This window comes from Priapulus caudatus, unplaced genomic scaffold (assembly GCF_000485595.1).
Source record: "Priapulus caudatus unplaced genomic scaffold, Priapulus_caudatus-5.0.1 Scaffold1228, whole genome shotgun sequence".
Taxonomy (NCBI): domain Eukaryota; kingdom Metazoa; phylum Priapulida; class Priapulimorpha; order Priapulimorphida; family Priapulidae; genus Priapulus; species Priapulus caudatus.
In genome coordinates this window covers 37,680-49,765 of record NW_014578289.1, presented here as the reverse complement: position 1 = coordinate 49,765, position 12,086 = coordinate 37,680, and the positions used below count along the sequence as shown (strand labels likewise).

General features: G+C 47.0%; 1 protein-coding gene across 2 annotated transcripts in view; it reads left to right on the top strand.

Moving 5' to 3' along the window:
* Positions 1–12,086, top strand: part of LOC106815888 (USP6 N-terminal-like protein) — a 33,807-nt gene that overhangs the window by 866 nt on the left and 20,855 nt on the right. Inside the window, exon 1 of one of the 2 annotated variants that reach the window (XM_014820414.1) lies at positions 11,226–11,295. The exons of the other annotated variant lie outside the window; for it this stretch is intronic. The gene's annotated coding sequence lies outside the window, so the exon portion shown is untranslated. Of the gene's footprint in view, positions 1–11,225; positions 11,296–12,086 lie in introns of those variants that run through there. 2 annotated transcript variants of the gene reach the window in all.

Here is a 12,086-nt window from a genome sequence, read left to right as displayed (position 1 = left end):
CACACACACACACACACACACACACACACACACACACACACACACACACACACACACACACACACACACAAACAAGTACAAACAGTATAACTATCCCTATCACTAACTATAAAGCGACTCGAGTCGTATATGATAGCGTCTAAACACAGATAAATTAATCTATGGTGTATAAAACCTTTAGCTTTCAATAACAAACTGAACTGAACTGTTTATGAACTGACAATCAATTCCAAACAACTAGTGTAGGCTAGCTAATTGATTAATTAATAGCTAGTGAACGACATTATTTTGTGGGAAAGCGATGCATGCGCAAATGGACTACCGTACCCGTAGCCACTGCGAACAAAAATACATTTGATACCTGTGCTATAGTTTGCAACATCACAAAAACGGCAATTAGGAGTTTCGAACCCATCCGAGGACGGTTAACGTTTTCCGAACATTCCAAGAACATAACTCTCTCACTATAAGTAAAACCAATGAATGCATAACGATATGGGAATGTTCTTAGAATATTTTTGGCTAATGTAACCAAACTAGAACCTCCAGCGAATGTTACGAGAATGTTCCGTGTTTGCTGGGAGGCTACGTTCCGGTATACCGGACCGTACCCAGGGTACGTTCCGGCAGTACCCCGGGGGACATAGACCCTCTCAGCATTAGTAACACTGCTCTGTCCGCCACTGGCATCGGAACTTTGTTTTAACAACCATCACAATTGACAATTTATATCTCTAGCCTCTATAGTCACAGTGCGGCAACCGTACGCGGGCTATAGTTACTTATTTTTTATATATTACTTATACTAGTATTACTACTTTATTACTTATTTACTTATAGTTACTAAGATTTTTTTATTGAGACATTCCAAGTGCCTGTGACTGGCACTATCTTCAAGTGGTGTTGCTATCCCCCGGGCGTGGAGGGACGGTCACGTGATGCAGTTGACGTATACTTCAAAACTTAACAGTAACCATAACCCTAACTCCAACACTAACCCTAACACTAAATATCTATATATCGGATATCTATATATAGGGATGTCATCCACAAAAATTAATCTATGGTGTGGGGACAGATATCATGATGCAAAAACCCTAACCCTAACCCTAACCCTAACCCTGATCCTAACACTAGTGCTGCCACGTTGCGGTACTGTCCCTCCACGCCCGGGGGATAGCATTTCCCATCTTTAAGGGGGCGTTTACAAAACTAAATTTGCTCGAAAGTCCAGGCTCAGTCAAACCTTCTTTCATGTCGTAGCGAATCCAACCTGAATGGATAGAGACAAGACTTGTTATTGTTGATGGTGGTGATGCAGGTGTACCAATCCAGGTGCCACTAGTACTAGTACTAGTAGTACTAGTATTAGTAAGTAGAGGTGACAAGTTTGTCTTTTGTAAGTAAACTGTTCATACCATGTATTGTATGTTGTAAGTACCATATTCAAAAGTATTCAACACTTGAACTATAGAGAAGGCATACATGAATTTTTTTTGACTGAATCTCCCCATGCCACTGTTGAATAAGCCTTGTGCTTCAGCTGAGATTGAGTGTTTTTGTGTAAAAAGAAATAATAATATTGTCTGTAAACAATATATATATTATAACCTAATGGCAGTGGTCCAACTGCTCGAAAAACATTCTTAAAAAACATCGACAGGTTTGATATGTGAATGGATGACCAAATCTTTACTATAGTTTTAAAAGACATTTTATAATGCGCAAAATGTAATGAAACACAACGGAAGTAGCAGTGAACTTATTTAATTTATGTACTTGTATAGTTGATTGCACGGTTAATTTCGTCATTTCGAAAGTTGCTGCATATGTGCATTTGCTACGAGAAAAAAATATATTTCCACAGTCTGTGTCGGCAACTGCAGTTTGCTTAGTTGATTGAACACACGTCAGCATTCAGCTTTTGATCTGTTTATTAGTGCCCGAATAACATGAAACCATCCATGCAAACGCTTACGCCGATGATCGATTGCATGTGTGAAACAGTGTGTCCCTGCCTCTCTTCATCCACATATGGCAAGCTCATGGCCTGGTTCTCAATAGAAGACCCTTAATTACTGTCTGGGCAGAGTATGGTATGTGGTGACTAGCTGGCAGACTCCACCGTGTTCTGTCAGTGCCATCCTTGTGATCTGGGCTGGAGTGGGGAGAATGCTAAGTCTATATGGACAGCGGATAAGTAGGTTGGCACATTGATTGAGTAAGCATTGCCCTTAAAGCTGCTTGATCACCGCAGAAAATAGCTTACCTAGATGGGTGCATGTTTTGATCATTCCATTCTATCAGAGCAGCAGTTTTATTTTGTTGGAGCTGTAATGACTTATGTTCTTTTATAGCAGTTAAACATGAATTAAAACTCAAATGTACATGTGTATTTCCTGCTCCAGCACAGCGCCAACAGTGTAAATGGTGAGCGAATAGGTAAGCTGTTTGGTGTGAGGGTAGGGCAGCTTTAAGATGGTCAACCACACTATAAAGGTTCGTGACCTGACCATACACGACTATACTGGTTGGTGACCGTTTCTCGGAACCAAGGAAAGCACACAACCTGGGATTTCTATAAGTATCTTAACACAATTTGATAGCATCTAGAGCGTGACTCCTAGATAGTCTTTCAGTTTCTTTTCTTTCGTATTTGAATGGTTTTGGTGTAGGGGAAGGGGTGAGTGTCAAATTCTATTGCTGCTTCCAAAATTAAAATTTAGAAGCTTGTAGAATAAGTAGGGGATCCACAGTAAAGAGTGTGCGGTAACGTTTGCCACGATTGCCTCTCGCAAACCTGGCGTGGAATTTACTCCGATTGTTTTTGTTGGCACAGTGCCAGCATCCACCATAAGGGGTTCCTTTGCAGTGGGGGACTTTGGAGAAAACAAATCGGCCCCTCCCCTGCGACGGGTAGGGAGGTACCGTCAAGCTCTAGGAAGCTAATAAATGTGGGGCTTTTTACCCCGGATCTGGATGTATCAGAAGCAATTCAGGTCAGCAGTACAAATTATATTTGAACAACAGACCCCGGATTAGCACAGACGGGTTGTGTGTGTGGGGGGGGGGGGAGGTGGTGGTTCTCATCTTGTAATGTTAACCCAGGCCTCTTGTTCAAATATATACGACTTGCCAATAGCGGTTCTGGTATTTTCTTTGTAGAATTTATGAATTGCCTTTTTTTAGCGGCAGCGCACAGTGAAACTATGTACAGCTTAATCCTCACCTTGATAATCTGTTTGGTATATCCCCAAAATGTGTTCGTGTGGACGCGTGTTAACTTATGATAGGTGTTTGCTTGCTCATACAAAGCCGACCTGGAGAGTTACTGGCTATTTTTAGGCGCTGAAGATTATTGCAGTGCTTAGTGTTTCGTAAAAGATTGGTTGAGATTCACAGAGACATTATTACGGACGTTGACAGACATTAGAGAGAGGACTGAAAGCAGCAGTAGCTAGCCATTGATGTGTGTATACTCAATACTGTTTATTATATCGAACGACGAAATGAGGACAAGCGTGGCCGTAATAATTAATTTAATAATTTAATAATTAAAAATTTAATTAATAATTTTTGCCTAGGAGAGCCTGAAACGGGCATTACACAGAATATATATATATATATATATATATATATATCATATACTATTATATATATTAAACTGTGGGACTACGCCTAGGATGACGACGCTACATGGTGCAGGATAGCATCTCTTGGCAAGAAGTCCTGTTGATCGACGGCACAGCTTTAGCTGAGACGGCCGCAGAGAAATCTTGTTGCTCGATTGCCATAGCTTGGGCTATAGCTAGCCATGGGGTGTTACCTAGCTTGGGTAAAGCCAGGTAGTTTAGCCTTTTAGCCGAAAGGCACTGAGGGTGGTCACAGCCAGAGTTATTTTGCGCCCTCGGTGGTTCTTTTACGTCCCCGTATTGGGAACGTCGAGGCATTCATGTATCTGCACATATATTATGCATCACTGTCAACTCAACATAAAGAGATCTGGTAATTGTCCAATTCTAGCAGATGGAAAACAGTAATTAGACTCCATTGTTTTCTCTTACCCGTCGTGGTGTGAGTTTGCATGGAGGCTGAGATTAGGAGAATGCAGGTTTGCAACGTCGTGGTACTACGTGTACATCGTGTCATAGTAAAATCTAGCTAGCCACTGTATATATCGATGCTTTGAAACATTTCCTCATTCTTCTAAAAACGTTGTTCAGCAGTATGATCATCGTGTGTGTTACTTCCTGACTGCTGATGACAACGTACATACATGTACAGTGCACGCGTGTGTAATAGATTATAAATACTATCTATGTAGTGACCCGGTTATATTCCCGTGTAACTTGGTTTCACGCAGTAGTATTTATAAAATGCTTGTATAAATGACAGTGTACAAAGTTTATTGTGGCAGCTATGCACTTGTGAACAATTTCACTGATAGATATATTTTGCGTTCCTATTAACCATTCACTAAACGTATATTTCTCGGTTTACGATAGCGGAAAAATTGTTAGGGTCAACTAGGTTGCTAGGTTGTCTTTCGAACTTGTATTTTCATCACTAGTTAATGTAAACTTCTGCCACTTGAAAGTGTCACTAAGGGCGCACTAGTGTGAATACGAACCAGGAGTAGATAATAGGGAATTCCCTATTATCTACTCCTGATACGAACGGATCTACCAGTTCCCTATATATATGACAAAAGATAATTATATGCATAAAACGGCATTATATGTAGTTTTGTCTATGTTGCTCGTATACGCAGTGTGCGTGACGTGTTGACGTTGTGCGGGTGTGCGTGTGTGATGTTTTTTAATGTTTGGGCGCGTAATCGCGAGCATGGCCGCGTGACAGCCTATCTCCTCGTCTAGTGCACGCATACCCACGAATGTTTACGTAGGGTGGAACTTGTCTGGAGTTCACACACCCACACTGTGTGACGTATGTTTAGCTTCATCCATGCGGCTTCCCCTAACCATTCTAGACATGTAGTGAGTGATGTTTGCCGTGCTTTTCAGTTGTGGAGTTGTTGGGAGAGGAGTAGGGATGAGCAGAAGAAAGGAACAGTATGAGGGGGACGGCAGCGAAAAAGCGTACTTTCAATTGATGTGCATAGGGGTAGTGGTGGTGTAGGAGGAGGATGAGGAAGAGGAGGAGAAGGGAAAGAGTAGGATGACAAGTAGAAAGAAATTGGGATACGAAAGAAGAAGTGAATGGTAGGGGAAGGGGAAGACGGAAAAGAATAAGATTGCCATCATATATATTGGTACACATAGGTACAGTAGTTTATGATAAAGATGGGGAGAAGGAGGAGGAGAAGGAGGAGGGAGGCTGATAGCGAATGATGTTGCCGCATCATATTGGCATATTAGACATGTGGGCAGCTGCGAGATGCCACTATATGATTGGTATTCGTGCTTCACCCCTATATATATCTGGCCTGTCAAATGGCTGGAGCAGTTTTTGAGGAAAGCATTTCGAGCAAAATAACCGATAGCATAAGGATATCTATACAGTATTATATCAGGGGTAAGGTAGAATTGGTATAGTAATAATAATTTTTATTTATAATTATTACAGATTACTTATTGTGTGACTCCTGATTGTACAGATGCGTTCATGCTCATGAAGTTAAAGGAACTTAGAACAACATTCAATAATGCGATCAATATGACAATATTCAAACCATTTTTTGTTCAGATTTGTGCTTTCTAAATTTTTTGAGGGTGGGTCTTATGCGTGGGGGCGTATTTCACGCCAAGAAATACCGTATAACACTTCTACAGCTTGCGCTTCAGTAGATTGGGGGGAGGGGGAAAGGATTCATGCTATCGGTTGGTATTGCTATAGTCAACTAACGGCGTAATACGTTGGGGCTATGTTTACGTGTGTCTCTGAGTGATACAGTTAGTAGTGAGCTTGCTGTCGGCAGCCCCCGCGACTGCCTGTTAATGCTTCTTCTCTCTCGTGTTCTCGCATTTTTCACGCATAAGCGCATCTGTGCGCGGTGCGGTGGCGTGGCCACGGAAAACTAACCCCGAGAAACGGTCGCGGGCATTGTACGTACGTACGTACACGCGGGCGTTTAGCCCTCACAGCCCAAGTCAGACTAATAGCAGAACATTTTATTTGTCTATTTCACTTTCGGCGTGGTTGCAGTGAAGTTAACACTGGGATGGTCGATAGGCATGGTATAGATTGTCTCATTAGAAAAAAAAGTTTCCTACTAGTTTCCTAAGATCGGCACATGTCATAACGAGTGATTTTTCTTGCTAGCGCGTGTGCGAAGTTTTGGTCCGTGTTTTATACTTATATTCGTACTATGTAGCCTGCTAAATCACGGCTAGTCGACTGTTAACGCATCGTTGGGAAACTGATGGTCCCTAGGTCTGTAGATCTAAGTCTGGCAGACTGGCACTGTAGCCGTAACTCGAGCGTGCGTACAACTGCTCACTGCAGTGATTACACCAGCAGCACCGGTGGTGGTAAAAAATGCAACAACATGATGAGAGCGTTTAACATGAAGACCTTCCGTGCTGATCTCGTTCGATGGTGCTTCCTCCTGTTTGTAAGACGTGCGTGCGTGCGTGCGTGAGTGCGTGCGTGTGTGCATACAGCTGCATGTGTGGTCGTATGGTTGCGTAGAAATGACGATAGAAAAAATGCGACGCGGGAGCGCCATATGATTTAAGATTGTTACGTCGCAAAAATCCTTTCATTTCCTTTACCTGGATTACGCTATTATGCCTGTAGTAGTACGTTGACGAAATGCCACGATCGTGTTTCAATCTCGCATTATATATAAGTTGCTGTTGTCGTTTACGTCGTTTAGCAATATAATAACAGTCTTTCGTGTGACACCTGCCTGCCCATGCCTCGCTGCCTCTCTCCCCCCGCATGCCTCGCTGCATGTCTCCCTCCCCCCGCATGCCTCGCTGGCCTCCTCCCCCGCATGCCGTCGTGCGTGCTCTTCCCCCGCTCCTCGCGCTCCCTCACCCCCGCATGCCTCGCTTGCCTCTCCCCCGCTGCCTCGACTGCCTCCCTCCCCCGCATGCCTCGCTGCGTGCCTACCCTCGCCCGTTCCCCGCATGCTCGCTGCGAGGGCCTCCTCCCCCCGCATGCCTGCTGCTCCCTCCCTCCCTGCCCCCGCATCGCCTCGCTGCATGCCCCTCCACCCGCATGCCTCCCTCACCCCCCGCCGTTCTGCCCGTCGCGCAGCCCCATCCCCACCGCATGCTCGTGCTCCCTCCCGCATGGCCTGCTGCCCTCCCTTCCCCACATCGCTCGCTGCATGCCTCCCTCGTCACCGACATGTCTCGGACTGCATGTCTCCCTCCGCCCCGCATGCAGTCGTGCATGTCTCCTCCCCCGGCATGCTCGCTGCATGTTCCCTCCCGCCCGCGTGCCTCGCTGCCGCCCCGCATGCTCGCTGCTCCCTCCCCCGCAATGCCTCCTGCATGCCTCCCTCCTCCCCCCGCAGACTCCTCGCTGCGTCCCTCCCCCCCGATTGCCTGCGCTGCGTGCCTCTTCCCCGCGCCCGCATCGGCCTCGCTGCCCTCCGACTCTCCTCAGCATTGCGTCGCGGTCGCCGTCCCCTCCCACCGCATGCCTCGTGGCATAGCCTGCCTCCCCCCGCATGCCTCGCTGGGGCTCCGCTGGCCCCCCGGCAATGCCTCGCTGCATGCCTGCCCTCGCCCCCGCATGCCTCAGCCCTCCCCGCCGTTTGCCCTCGCTGCATGCCTCCCGCCGCCCCGCATGCTCGCTGCTCCCTCCGGTCCGCATGCTCGCTGCTCTCCCAGGAGGCTTGCCCCCCACATGCCCTCGCTGCATGCCTCTCCTCAACCACATGTCTCGCTGCATGTTTCCTCCCCCGGCGATGCCTCGCTGCATGCCTCCCTCCCCCCGCATGCCTCGCTGCCTCCCTCCCCCCGCATGCCTCTCACTGCATTGCCTCCCCTCCCCGCAGCTCGCGCATGTCTCCCTCCCACGCATGTCTCGCTGCTCCCCTCCCCCCGCATGCCCTCGCTGGCATTGCCTCCCTCCCCCGCATGACGCTTGCTGCCGTGCCTCCTCCACCCGCCGCGCGCATGCCTCGCTGCCACCTCCCCCCGCATGCCTCGTGCCTCCGCTTCCCGCGCAATGCTGCGCTGCATGCTTCGCGCTCCCCCGCAGCCTCGCTGCTCCTCAGCCGCATGCCTGCTGTCTCCCTCCCCCCGCATGCCTCGGGTGCTGCCGCTCCCACCGGGCCCAGCGCGTGCGCGCCGCGAGCTGCATTGATCGGCCTGACAGTCACTTGCCCTCTATGGAGTGGCAATGTCACGTTATTGTCAAGTGCGCCTCACCGCGCTGCACAGTCGCCGAGAGAAATGCACGAGTAAATCGATAAGTTGGAGTTAATCAGCGGATATGGGGCCATCGCCGGCTAACGTCGTCACGCGAGGTTACATGCCGTGCAAGTGTCAGTGGTCACACAGACACGCGGCGAGTGACCTATGTATGCAGTAGCGGTAGCTCTGTGAGCGCGCATGCGCTGTCGTGCCGTTATTGTATCTCTGTCGTCTTATATATTCATTATAATCAGGAGCTTATTACACCTTACTAGCTCTTATTAGCTATAATAAGGTGTAATTAGATCTTGGTATTATTTACTTATTTATCTATTATGTTACTTACCTATTCATTACTTATAATATTATGTTATATAATGTAATATCATGTTATAATATCATATATAATATCATGTTATAGAAACGCGCTCTAATCGAACTCATTATGAACAATGTTTTTACTAACAAAGTGCGTGCGTGCGTGCGTGCGTGCGTGCGTGGGTGCGTGTGCCAGAGACCGCCTGCGTACTTGCGTGTACGTAGAGGTTACGTGAAGTTTGTATAGTGGATAAAGTGCGAGCGAGCACATGATAGTGTTAGCGATGGCTTACTCCTGCGGGTCAAACACGCATGTCTGCTTGCATGCTGTATCAAATAATATTCACAAATTAAATTAGAAAACATTCATAACATTGTTCAAACTGAAATACGCATATATGAGATCTTCGGCTGGCCGGCAAATAGTATTGAGCAGTCAGTCTTCACTCCTGATATTTTCAGTGGCTGAAAATTAAATGTGCAGAACATGTTGCTCATTTATGTACAGCATTCTGATGCCGTGCCGGCTGTAATCGGTACGGGTAGTGTTTGTAAATGCTATGGGGCAGTACATTACATCAGTGCACGCACGCACGCGCGCACACGCCTGCGCGCACGTACGCACACACGAGCTCTCGGCGCAGCATGGGCACGCCTGCTCTGGTGGGGAGTTAGCAGGTGATGACTTCAGGCACCATATTATATCGCATAAAATCAGGGGCTGATAAAATTATAAATAGACGGGCCTAAGGAGCCAGGCTGCAGCAGTTCGTTAGCGTAAGCCAGCCGGCCACCCCGGCTTCTTATTAATGTATGTAACAGCGTACGCACGCCTAGTGGAATGTAGGCAGGCATTAGGGATGTGGCAATAGAGTGGTGTCTGCCTTCTGCCTCCCCCTCCCCTCCCCCTCCGGTTGTCGCTCGCGGGTGCATGTGCGTGATGTCAGGAGTGAATGAAAACAAGATGAAATAAATACCCAAAAAAATCAGTCGCCAGTCGAACAGAGACCCAAAAAAGTCTACGGTTTACGTTGTACGTCATTCGCACAGTTACACGCACGCACGCACGCGCACAGATCCATTCCATGCACGCGCTGACAGGCGCGCACAGATCCATGCACGCACTCACACGCGCGCACAGATCCATGCACGCACTCACACGCGCGCACAGATCCATGCACGCACTCACACGCGCGCACAGATCCATGCACCCACTCACACGCGCGCACAGATCCATGCACGCGCACACTGGGACGCAATTATGTATTACGCTGGCCGTTCAAGAGAACTTCCTCTGTCATCGCTTTCAACTCAAAACTTACCGAGACGCTACGTTAGTTTTCGAACTGCGACTGCCCGTGTAACAGGCGAATCATATTTGCACAACGTGACGTCTGGATGCGCGCACAACTTCCTCGCTCCGGTGAGAAGCGGTCCCATAGCGCGGCAGGATTACTAGTGGTTTTATGTTGGCAGGCGCCGCCTATCCACCCACTAGAGTCCCTTAATATATAGTTCCCTCTATATTAAGGGACGCTAGCTTAAACCACTCCCGCTCTCAAACTAGCGCATCATGTCAGCACTTTCAGAAGTAAATGCGTTCGTTGTTTGAAAATGATCGAGTCCCGCGAGATTTTATCTAATGGCATCGTGACAATGAAGAGAGGGAGAGGGAGAACTCGTGAATTGATGCCTGATGCTATCGTCATCGTCATCGTCATCGTCATCGTCATCGTCATCGTCATCGTCATCGTCATCGTCATTGGGCAAAATAGATGCTGCGGTGCTGCTTTCAACTCACGTTGTAATCGAGAAACGGTCGCGGAGTGATTTTAGTGAAATGTGCTGTTTTGATCGTATTTTTTGGTAGCCTTTGATCGTTAGGCGAAGAGGATCTAGGAGATGGGGGAAAATATTTTCAGGTGGATGGCAAGACTGGCACCAACGTCTTTGCGCTCACAATCGTACCGTTTGTGTTCCATCAACGCCTGGCGGAGCCAATCAAGTAGATACAGCTACAGTTTATTGAGAAATAAATCAAGGCACTAATGATGAGCATATATAAGCTCATAATTTGCTAATAAAATCAATATTATAATATATTTACTGATGTGAGCATGCACAAATCATTGAAAGTGGCTGAGTAGAATCACAGATACATGTGAAATATGTGTTTGTATATATGTGTGTGTAGTAGTACTTCTAGTATTCTATTTTAGACAGGTATCATAATATTGGTCTTCTGCCATCGACGAGCGAGGGGGGACGTAAGTAGACCACGTAAATATCTCGCACGTCTTCACCCTGCTGTTACGAATGGCTGTTTAGGTGTCTTACTTTCTTAGCGAGTGGAGCATACATGTACAAACTGAGATTGTTTCTAACGTGTTCCTCGGTGTGACGATATGAGGCGCGTAGCGTGGAGATGATCGACTGTGCGTGCGTGTAGCGCGCTATTATATAGGGCGTGTGTGTGACTGTCTGTGTGTGTGCATGGACCCGTAGCCACGCACAATGTCCCCGTAGAGTTTCTGAGGACCACTGACCTAGCTAGATGGCCAGAGTGGTTCCCGACTTGCTTTCATAAGACTCGCGAGTGCACTGGTCCACGCCTTGGCAGGTGAACCGCCCGCACTGTCTGCAGGTAAGTCTGTACAGCGTGAAAATGCTGCTGCCTTTTGCTTCGGTGCTGATGCGTGGATGCACCATTTTATCGTCACGTTCATTTGCAACGGAGCGTGTACACATTCATTCAATAGAGCCCACCCACCCTATAAATATTTATGGTGTAGTAAGCCGTTGTAACGGACAAATCTTTCATTGCTTACACTCTAACACACCGCACTATTAACACTCTAACGGCGTAGTCTAACCGTAGATGTTCAGTGGCTGCATGTGCGCACCCAGAGTAAGGTGGGTGAAATTCGGTCGTGCTGCATTTTACAACTGTTGCGTTCTGTTTAATTATTTGAATGCCGTATAATTATGTGAACATTCAGCATATGTTGAGCGATCACGAGCGAATATGGGAAACTATTTTATTGTATTTATCTTATTGTATTACATAGTGTATGAATGTGATCTTATTGTATTACATAGCATATGAATGTGATCTTATTGTATGACATAGTATAGCTGAGAGGGTCTATGTCCCCCAGGGTACTGCCGGAACGTACCCTGGTACTATCTAATATGCCGGACCGTACCTCGCCTACTCCACTAACGAGTCTAGGGAGTCGCCTACGCCTACTCCATAACCCTAACCCTAACCATATCAGATAGTTACCAGGGTACCCTACGTTCCGGCAGTACCCTGGGGGACATAGACCCTATGAGTGTAAATACCGGTCAAATGCTTATCTGCAACACACAAGTGTATACCGCACGCTAGCTGCTGCACACTGACACATAAATATATAATTGTATATTTATTTT